The 11,815-nt window shown below is 39.6% G+C and overlaps 1 non-coding gene across 1 annotated transcript; it reads right to left on the bottom strand.

Annotated features, from left to right (window-relative positions):
• Positions 1-8,250: 8,250 nt before the first annotated feature.
• LOC114634523 lies at positions 8,251-8,352 on the bottom strand. Its single transcript, XR_003713340.1, has one exon. It is a non-coding gene; the product is annotated as a U6 spliceosomal RNA (small nuclear RNA).
• Positions 8,353-11,815: the final 3,463 nt, after the last annotated feature.

Raw genomic sequence — 11,815 nt, forward strand, 5'->3', positions numbered from 1 at the left:
CTTCTCTAGGGTCTCGTCGATTCCCCCACTGGCGGGAGACATGGAAAAGGGCCACTACACCCAGTTATGGATCCCTTTTGTGCTTTTGGGCTCTTTGCTTCGAAGTTCCATAGGAAAATTCTTCAAATTTATCCAATAAGATGGAGAGAGCATTGGGTGACATTTGGCTCATTTCTTCCACACAGTTCAAGGATCTATTATAAACAAGGTGCCATTCACCATGAGAACCAGAGAATAAGTGGGAATCATTACTCTATAAAGTCTATCAGACATTTGGAGATACATTTTCAAAGAGACATCAAGCAACTCTTTGAATGACCATTTTTGTCTAGTAAACCTTGTAAATTATGTCCTTGTTAAATTCATTAAGTAGTTTCCTTGTTCCTTTGCTCAAAAATATTAAATATTAGGCTTGATCTTAATCAGCTTTGAAGTTACAGCTCTGAACAATGATGAATCCACCTTCCGAGTAGTGCCTTCTATTTTTTTTCTTTAACATTACAGAGATGATGGAGCATTAAATTATTCAGTTCTGACCTTCTGTTAACTTTTTGAAATCTGATTATCATCCAAGAAAGCACTCTAATTTTCTAGTATCTGGATAAATTGGTCAGCATGCCTTTTGTGTCCTCGTTTATGTATCCATTCAAATAGTGAAACAAGGGCTGGCAGGATGGCTCAGTGGGGAAAGGCTCTAGCTATGAATGTTTGATGCCCCGAATTTCATCCCTGGGACCTACTTAATAGTGGACGGAGAGACCTAATTCCAAAACGCTGTCTGCTGATTTCCACACCCCCGTCACACCCCCGTTGTTTCTTCTTCTTCTTTTTTTTTTTTTGATTTTCCTCTGGGAACGTCTGTTCATTCTTAAATATGTTTAAGTGTTTTTCTGTTTTTTTGCTTGTTTGCTTTTGTTTTGAGATCGTCTCACTGTGTAGCCCAAGCTGACTTCCCACTTACAGCAGGCTTCCGACCTCTTGCATGCCCTATATACCATCCTAGTCTTAAATCTGAAGAGAGTGTCCTTGTCCCTAAAGAGTCCACCTGTGTCTCCAGGATTGGCTTACTACCTTCGCATTTCTGTTATGATTATAACTGTCATCGTCTTACTGCCTTGTGTTGAGTAAATTCACTTTAGGTCTTTCTCTTCCACTGAGATTGAAGTACTGGCAGGGGACACCAACCAGGTCTTGATTCGTTAGGATCAGCACAGGACAAGGCCTAGGTTGTTACAGGATTTGTTCAAGATGAATGTACCCTTTTGGTTTCAGTTAGCATACATGTTTGATAATCATAAAATACCCCGTAGTCTGATTCCTATAGTCTATGAATATTGTCCTGTGAAACAGGAGAAATCTCTCCTTAGGTGGAGAGGAGAAACCTACTGTGGGTGGTCTAAGGAGAAGACTTTTGGTAAGAAAGAGAAACACAAAGGACAGGAGACTGGGGTGATAAGACCTCAAACTAGGGAACACCCAGATCCATCAGAGATTGAAGAAGCAAGGGGTGGGTTCCAGGAAGAGACTCTGGCCCTCATGAGACCTTCTGAACTCCTGGCTTCTAGAGCTACGAAAAACAAAAGTTTATTGTCTTAAACCATCCAGTTTGGGGCAACTTGTTACAGTAAGGAAGCCATGCTAATCTTTTGTGGTAACATTTCTGAAGTTTAGTTCCTGTCAAACATGAAGAGTTCTTTGGATGGACTAGTATAAAGAAGGTTAGACATACAAGATGTTTCCTGAACAGCTTTTCTGATCCTGCACAAGACAAAGGTGCATTGTGACCCCCAAGGCTCTAGAATTTCTCAGCATCTTTGGCCACAGGATGTGCCTTTCTCTTCCCGTGAAATATGTGTTACCATAAGTCTATAGGTGTTAGTGTTCACTAGGACAGAACTCTAGGGTCTGCGAGACTTAGAGCCCGTTTTCAATCCAACAGAGGAGGGGTGTTAAAGAAGGTGCAGAGGGCATTGTTCCCGCAGTGTGCACACAGGAAACCAGCCTGAGGAGAATGGAATGCCTTTGCAAATATCTAATGTTTGCCTGGCACAGCTTGTCCAGTTGAGCTTTACAAAATCTTCCTCAGGCTTTGTTTTCCTGGTTTCTCTGGAGCCAGTTCATGTCTCAAGGCAAGTTGGGGCTGGGCTGGCTGGAAACCACTGAGGAATTAGGTGACTCTACTTGGTCTCCAGGTGCATGTGAAGGAATGGCTAGTTCAAGCTATAATGTTGGATATTAATGCTTGTCTGGGGTACCCTTTCCCCTCATGGCTATTAGTTTCTCTTTCTCAGTATCCTGGATTCTCTTTCTTCTGAAAGTCAGTAACAGCTCACTAGCTCAGGATGTGGCTCGATTTAGCTGTATATGAAAGAATTAGTCATTGTATTTCTCTTGGCAAACCTGTCATCATGTAACCCTGAAGCAAAATGAGAGGGAATCAGGAAGCCTGAGGATTTGACCTTATAACAGAACAAACATAGCCCTCAGAAATTAAATTCTGGGTTGGAGTCGTGGTGTGAAATGTTGAGAAGTAAATAGGTCTACATGGTTTGATTTATTAAGTTTTTCAAGTTATAGACAATATTCAGAAAAACAACTCAAGCTTGTGAAAATAGTTCCATGAAGAGAAAACCATTTCCAGCCACCATGCTACTTTAGCAGACTAAAGATGGCAGGAAAACAAGCAGAAAATGCTAGAAATATTGTTTTCCCAGTATCTCCTTAGCTTGACCTTACAAATGCTCAACCATTTATTTATTTATATTTATTTATTTATTTATTATTATTTAATGTGTACATGGGTTCATGCGTGTGTGTACATGCATTTGAAAGTTCGCTCACACACGTGTGCGCACATGGTGGCCTGAAGTCAACACCGAGAATTCACTGAATTGTTATTCACTTATTTTTTTTGGAGCTAGAATCTGTCACTGAACCTGGAACTCATCAATTCCGCTAGATTGGCTAGCCAGTGATTCCTAGGGATACCAATGTCTTCATCTTCCAGGCCCAGGATTACAGGTGCATGCTATACTACCACACTCAAAAAATTTTTTTTTAAATTATGTATTTATTGGATGCTGGGCACTGAACGAGGGTCCTTAAGCTTCCAGGGGAATCTCTTTATTGGCCGATTCATCACTCTAGTCCCTGCTTTCTCTATCAAAAACTCAAATTATTTTGTGGCCACTCACACTTGAAAGATTTCAAGACCGCATGTTTTCTGTTTTTCTCTAACATCCCGTCAGGTCACTTACAGTCACCTTGTCTTCTCAATACTTCCTGTCCCAACTTGGGTCCTATGAATTTGCAAGAAGCTTAGTGTAAATGACTTTTTTTTTTTCAAATTTGTATGTACCATTTTTTTCTGTTTTAATGTACCACAGGTATATGGCTTTTGTTTAGAATGTCATCTTGTTGCTCAGGGATGAGAGCCCCAACAGAACCTCAGTCCTGGGAGACATCACCCTACCCATGTCTGATGTCTCACATTCATCTTTGTGGCCTCTGACCTTAAGGTTTCTGCAGACAAAACTTAAGCATAAGAATCCATATTACCACCCCCTCCCCCAACCTTTACCCTCGTAGTCCAGTATACAGCAAATATGAAGTCTAACTTGTGATAAGTCAGAGATATTTCTTTTCTTGGAAGCTGTGAGCTAGCCGGCTATAATGACTGTGAGTTTGTATGCAAGCATGTATATGAGGGAGGGATGTGCATGTATGATGAGGTACAAACCATATAATACCTGCTTTCTCATGAATCATCCAGATAGGGCCTTTAAGTCACTTGAATGTGGGGTTCAGTTGACACACTAGAGAGGAGAGGTCATGAAATGAAGAAACTTGGGGTTTATGGATGAGTTAATGGGTCATCTCTCTTTGCAGAGAGAAGGGGTGAATTTCTATTTTATTATCTTGGAATATGAACTCCGAAGGCCTCTGTCATTGGACCTGATGCTATTTGTTTAAATCATATGCTGAAAACTTAACCTCTTCTGGTATTGAAGGGGTCTTTGGGAGACAACCAGGTTACACGGTCAACACCTTTGGGAGCAGGAATGATGCATTTATAGGACAGATGCAAATGAACTTGTTTGCCCTGCCACTGTCAGAAGATATACACTAAGACATGACATTTACATCCATGCATACAAAGCAGATTCTCAATCTGCAGCCCCTTAATTTTTGCCTTCAGAAATGTGAAAAATACACACACGACGTTTTCAATCTATCCAGTCTACATTATTTTGTTGTAACAGCTGAAAAGGATAAAGATGCTAAAAGTACCACAACACTTTGATCCAGGAGTCACTGTGTTCTGAAGTTCCTGCCCAAGAGGAAAGATGGATTACTTCTTGATATCTTGGCTAAGGTTAAATGGAAACAGCACAAAAAATCCTTATATAATGTTGTACCATGAACATTTACTCTTTTTTTCTCTTAAGTATGAAGAGAATGGGGTACATAGACCAATTGTAGTCACGTGTGTGAGGTTCTAGATTTGAGATCAAACATCACAAACTTCCCAGCAGAAAAGGAAATAAAGAAATGACCTTCCTGAGAGGTTCACTGGTCCAAAATGTCCTAATATGAAATTTTGGCGATGCAGAAGAAACTGAAGTTTAGGTAAAGCACTGGCCCTCATGTGGCACAAGGTATGATGAAATTAGACTCAAACATCCTTGGGTTCAAAGCCACATTCTGCCATCTGGCTATTTGATTTTAGAAAGCCAAGGGAGACTGTGAAGAAGGCAACTCTTCTATACTCCCAGTCAGAGTATAGAAAACTAAAAATAGAATTACCATGCATATATCAGGAGCTGGGATCACTATAGCTTTAGGTATATCGCCAAAATAAATAGAATTATTACACTGAAAAAATACCTCATCCTCATATATGCTGTAGCATCATTAATGATAACCATGACATGAAATTAACTAAAGTACCCCTCGGCAGATGGATAGATAAAGAAAATGTAATCTAACTGCATAATAGCCTAGTTTTCAGTGGTTAAAGGATGGAAACCTGTCATTTGTGTCGACATGCATGGAAATAGAGAATACTGTGCTATATGAATATGTGCCATGGGAAGTTAGATGCCCTCTCCATTCACTCATTTATGGACGTTGTAGGAGTTGACCTAACAGAAAGTTCACTAACACAGTGATCTTTAGAGACTATAAAGGCAAGGGGGGTGGGAAATAGAGGTTGGCCAAATAGAAGGTGCCAGATACAAAGGGAGGAATTATGATTATTCCACCGCAAGGTAAACATGCCTGACAACAGTTCACTGAACATTTCAATGTGGTTAGAAGACTCAGCTTCCAGCACAGAGACATTATAAGTGTTCGGGAAGCCAGAATGCTACTACCTTGATTTGATCATTATTACTATATGGAGTTATCAAACTATACCTCATAAACATTTATAAGCACTGGGTGTCATTGACGTTAAAAACATCAGGTTGTATTCCTTCAAAATATGTAACTGATCCTGACTAATTCTTATCAAACTGAAAACATTAAAGTCAAAGATCAAAACTGTCTCTGAGCTTCTCTATTTCTCACAAGTAGAGATATTACCTGTGGCTTCCTTTCTTAACTCTTGTTAAGTTTTATGCTAGAATGGTCCATACATTGGCCCTGGGCTTTATCAGTCACAGTACTCATCCAATGATGGACTCAGTTTATAATTTTCAAGAATGCTGGAAACTTTTGATTGGAGTCAAGAAAGCAAAAGGTTCAGTGTCTAAGAATATATGCCACTCTTGCAGAATATCCAGGTTCAATTCCCAGAACCCATGCAATGGTTGAGAGCAATCTATAACTCTATAACTCAATTGCCTGTAACTCTACTTCCAGGGAATCTGGTGACTCTTTAGTCCTCTGTGGAGACCAGAAACACCCATGGCACACGTATACATACATGCGTAAAACACTCTTACCCAGAACATTACAAAACTTAAAAATTAAAAAGGAGATAAAAGGAAGGATATAGATTTTTTTCTTAGACACATATTATATGTATGAATTCTTACCACAATTGCATGGAAATATTTGATCTGTGAGTATAGGAGGTTGAGGGAAGGTAAGGACCCAATAAGAGATGCCTGAAGACTCTCAAATCATGAGATGTTAAAAGCATGAAAGTTGTGGTGGAAGAAAGAAAAAGAGCTTTGAAGTATTCTTAATTCCATAGGTGACCTTTTAAGATAATTTATTCTCTAGGTAAGATAATTCAAATATATTCTGTTTAATTAACTGTGTGAATGCTGCTGAGGGCCCATGTCCTTACTCTTGCCTGGGGCACACAGCTCTTTGGGGCCATAAAGTTGCTTTGATATCTGATTTCTCACTTTCCTGAAATATACTGAGACTACACAGTAGGTGTTTGCTGCGGTGGGTTAGCGTTTGATAAATGTCCGTTGAATTCAATTGGTTACCTAAGGGCTTAGGGCCAAGGAGACGGCAAAATATTTATGAGAACATTTCTTCTGTTAAAAAGCCTAAGAAATATAGGCTCACGGTGCTGTTAGTTTTTGCAGCAAAGATGGATGTGCGTGAGTCTACCCATAGCTGAGGCTAGTCTAGGCCTTTGCAAAGCAACTGGCCATATTAGGAGAGAAGCTGGTGGCTGAGAATAGACAGGCTAATCCTTTAACAAAGGTGATGCCTGAGACTCTAATACCCTAAGAGAAACTTAAAAAAAAAAAAAGAAAAGGAAGAGGAAGAAGCCAATTACAAGCATTTTACAATGTGGGGGTCCTATGAAATGTTTAGTTTAAATTGGCTGTAGTTTAAGCAGTCTTTTTTTTTTCTCTGCTTTTAAAAGAAAGAATCATACTCAAGAAATAACCCTGGAGAAAGGATTAAGCTTAAGAAGGTTCCAAACCTTCTATAGCTAAGGATTGGGGCAAAGGAAATTGTGGTTTCTGAGGATGTCCTAAGGCTCAAAGCTGTGACTCATTGACTCATCAAATAAAGATTCAATTGTGCTCAACAAGGTCAAGTTTCCTCACACAAAGAGGGAGTGGCATATTTGTAATTACTGCCAACTACAAGAGCTGGAAAAACTCAGGGACTCCAAGCTAGAATATACAACTAGCTTCTAGCCCTCCAGTGGTCTGAGATTTCAGGGGCTAGGTGCTGGGGAGGAGTTGAAGAAATAAATCTAAAAAGTTCTGGGGTAAAAGAGATAACATAAAACACCAGTGTGTAAGCAGAGTACGCTTGCTCCACTTCTGCATATTTTTTTTATTTCTGTACATTTGTCATTAGTTTTGTTTGTAATGCTTCCCATTTTTTTCCTCTCTCCATAACTTCCATGTAAATTTGTTTTCTCTAGAGAGAGTTATGTGGTCAGTATTAAAAATGAGATGACATTTCTGATTGCTAAGGCCTTCTTCCTCTGTTTTATTACTAGTCTTTGTTAACGATGAGAGTTACCTACTTAAACAATGTCAAAGTTGTGTGAGCTCTCAGCAAACCGTAGGGATGGTTTACAATGAAACAAATGTTAAAGATTTACATGCTGTTTCCTTATCAAATTTGAGTATACTGGATAATGGAGCCACATGGTAGGAGTATAATAATTCTAGCAGTGAACAATGTATCTTTCAGAAAACTAAGAAATTTGAGTTAGAATTTGAATAGAAATATAGTATTCCATTGCAATCACTTAAGACAATTATGTGTTCTTCTGATGTACTAGAAGCATATAATGATTTGGGGAAGCTACATTTCAAACTACAGGTGTTGATGACATTGTTTATGTTTGTCACTCCCCAATAGATGTGGTATCTTGGGATGTTTGAGTGTGTGGATGTGTGTGCATGTGCAAATGTATGCACTTTTGTGTATAGGACAGAGGACAATCTTGAATGTACATTTCCAAGGGCTGTCTTCCTTAATTTTTTTTTGAGACAAGCTCTCTCATTGGCCTGGAAGTCACCAGGCTTGGCCGTCTGGTCAGCAAGCCTGAAGTATCTATTTCTGCCTCCATAGCACTGGGGTTACAAGGGAGAGACATCACACTTTGTTAGGTAGGTACTAAGGATTGAATTTAGGTCCCCTTGCTTGTAAGACAAGTACTTTACCAGCTAAGTTATTGCCACTGTCTTGCAAATTTAACTCTATTTATTTTATTTTATTTTATTTTATTTTATTTTATTTTATTTTATTTTATTTTATTTATTTTATTTTATTTTGGTAGCAGAGGATGGCTTTGATCCATCGACCTCTGGGTTAAAAAATATGGAACGCTTCAAAAATTTACGTGCCGTCCATGTGCAGGGGCCATGCTAATCTCTGTATCATTTCAATTTTAGTATATGTACTACTGAAGTGAGCTTACTCAGTGCAACCTGGACTGGCCTGAAACTTACTATGTAGCCCAGGATTCATGACAATTTCCTTGATATAGTATCATGAATGCTGGGATTGGAATACTACTCCTGACTACAAATAAATGTTTTCCAAGTAGTTACTTTTTCTAAATCACTCAAGATACGTTGTTTCTAGCATAGCATGTGGTGCATAGTAAATAGATATCCCATTAGTGTGGGACAAACCTGCTCAGTTTTCTTATTTGTTTAGGTGAATAGTCAGCCTACTGTATCTATGTCAGTGTGTTTCATCTCTGACTTAAAACATAACGAAAAAATTGTAACCATATTAGATATGTCTAGTTTTTTCCCCCCGTTTGTCACCATTTCCTGAGCAATACTGTTTAACAACTATTTCCACAGAATTTAGAGTGTTTACTGTTTGCAAATAACCTAGCGATGATTTAAGATCTAGATATGATGGGGGGAGGCATATGTAGGTTATATGCAAAGACCATCATATTGTACATAAAGAACATGCACAATTTGTTATTAATGAGGTCCCCAAGGATCCTGAGGGATGGCTGTAATCTCTCAAGAGGTCATAGGATGCTGAAAATCCTATTTGGGCCCATCAAAAATAACAAAAACAAACTCTAGACATCATTGTGACCACATGCACAAGTGAAAATGTTCACGGCTGCTTCCCCTGGACGGCACTTGTGAAAACCCTCAACCCCCAGGTAACTATTAAATCTTGTATCTATAAATTTGTCCAAGGGAAAGGAGAAGCTCAATATTATGCAGAAATTATGCATAATGTTTCAGCCAAGATGGCCAGGTAAGAGGCTGGACACTTTCCCCCTTTTAACAATGCAGTTTCTTCAGTGTTCAGTGCCAAACAAGTGTCCTGTCGGCTTCACGGCAACACGCCTCTCTCTTTTGATGTGTCAGTGCTTTGAGATGTTTGGAGATAGATGTGAAATTGCCTTCTAAGGGTTTAGCTTCAAGACAGCTTTTTAGAATGGTTGATATGAATTAGGGGCAGACATACATTCCTTAGAGAATTAAAGATTAGGAGATTCTCTCTCTCTGTGTCTCTCTCTGTCTCTGTCTCTGTCTGTCTCTGTCTGTCTCTGTCTCTCTCTCTGTCTCTCTGTGTGTGTGTGTGTGTGTGTGTGTGTGTGTGTGTGTGTGGTTAGAGAGAGGAGCAGAATCCAGGGCTTGTAGCTAGGAGGGAATGTTACAGAAGAATGTTGATGCAGATGGTTGCTAGGCAGTGTGTTCGATATAAGGTTCTTCTTTTCTTCTTCCTACAATATCATCTGTCTGAGAGTTAACTTTTGATTGGAGGATTAAACAGGATATTTGGTATAGAAAAGAAGAGTGAGCCATCAGGAAGATAGATCTCTGGTCCCAACTCCCCTCAAAAAATCCAAAAATGCAATAATATAGGGAAAATAAGGAAGTGATTTGTGATATCCCAAACTAGTCTTAGTTTTGAAAAATTGGGGAAAAAATTCTCTACAAATCAGTAAGGAGTCAAATAAAGATAGAAGTGTAATAAAAAATAGGAATGAGAAAAATCTCACTGCATGACTAGCAAGTATGAAATGAATTCAAATCCTTGCAGATATACAAATGCAAACTGTCATGTATTGAGATAATATTTTATATCCAGCAGATGATGATGATGATGTGTGTGTGTGTATGGGGGTAGACAAGTATGAATGTGTTTGTCTTTTGTAATGTCAGGCCCTTGTAAGAATGGAGATCAATAGGGGCTTGTATTCTAATGGTCCCCATGTGGTTTGGCCCAATCACTACAAAAAACAATTTAAAAGTAGTATACAGGTCATGATACTCCTCTCCTAGGTGTATTGAACAGATGCTCTCCTGCCATTCGTTCGTATGAGGTTATGCAAATGGCAGTAAGGATTTACACTGCAGTTTTGTTTTCAATAGCGAAAAGGCTAGGAAGCTGTCTCTTGTTTGTTGCTAGTTTGAAGATACCCAATCATGATGTTTTGGTCCAACAGAAGGACATTAATTATTGCCACTTCTCTGGTTCCCCCCTTGGTTCGGAGAAGGGATGTAACTTAAGAAAACAAGGGCAGCGTGCTGAGCTTCTTTCTTTCCCTTGGAGGTGTGCCACCACAAGGAAGGGCGAACAATGCTGTGCCCTCCCCTGCAGCTTTATTCGTGCTAATATTACCCTGTTGGTATGGAGAGAACTGCCAAGAGTGACCTCAGCTTCACTGAAGTTCTAAGGAGCAGCGTTAGCAAGCTCATTTGCCCATTGATATAAGATATATTGTCCAGTTCAGTTTTTTACTTTCTCTATTAAATGAGTCAGTATGCATATTATTTATTGGTTCCCTTGACCTTTAATCCTGGAAAACAAGCAAGAAACAGAACCTTGGAAGTAAAGAACAGATGCAATAGAGGTAGGTACTGTTAGTTTAGGTAGAGGTGGGTATCCCTAAATTTATGCCTAGGGTATACAATGCTATTCTCTGACTGGGGCATTTTACCTTAGTGAGGTCCTTGAATATAAATTGCCTTTGCCTGCCTGCCTGCCTGTATGAACTTATTTAAAAAAGGCTGGGTTGTGCAAATGCTACCTGGCCCCTGCCTTTGATGGAGCAGGACCCATTGGGAGGATGCTACAACAACCAGAAAGGACCCAGACAATTGCAGCACCCCTTAAACCACATCTGGCCATCGCCCTTTAAAATCAAAACATTTTTTGATGTTTTTCCCTCTACTGCCTAAGGAGAGTTGAACTCAAGGAGGACTATTCCAAACTGAAAAGAGAAGAAAATTGTCTGTGTTTGTCATTTCAGGATTCCTCAAATGAGAAATAGCTTTTTGGTACAGACTAGTCTGAGTCCCTCAACACAATGTGCACATGAGCAGGTAACAGCTCTGAGAGGATGGAGCTCCCTGGGCCTTGGGATGCTCCAGCTGTGCACTTCATGAAGCTGCCTCACCAGTTTCTATTCTGGCTTCACTGGGCATGAGTCAAAGAGGATAAGTTCTTATCCTTGTATTCTCTTAGAGACAATAATAATTTTTTAATGGATGTCTTCCACATACAGTATTATGATATTTCTTTGATTTATAGCTAACGATACATGCTCTAATTAGTCAGTAATACACTCATGGTCATTTTATCTAGATGCTTGTTCTTGGTGAGCGAATGTGATTTAGAACAAATGAGACACAAACCTGAGTGTGTCTGTGAGAGTGTTTCCAGAGAGCATTCGTTGGGGGGTGGGGAGGGAGGGCGGCAAGACCTGCTCTCAGACAGACCCTAGGGAAAAGCAGTGTCCCTTGTCTGTTTTCTTTTCTGTTCTGAGTGTCTCTATCACTTCAGCTGTTATCCAACCTTTCGGTATCAACTTAATGCTAATGACTGGCCAGGGAGCTTCTGAGGCTCCAGCACTGGATTGGAATTGCCAAAACAGTCATCTCTGTGGACTGAG

Source organism: Grammomys surdaster, unplaced genomic scaffold (assembly GCF_004785775.1).
Source record: "Grammomys surdaster isolate TR1022 unplaced genomic scaffold, NIH_TR_1.0 958, whole genome shotgun sequence".
NCBI classification, from domain to species: domain Eukaryota; kingdom Metazoa; phylum Chordata; class Mammalia; order Rodentia; family Muridae; genus Grammomys; species Grammomys surdaster.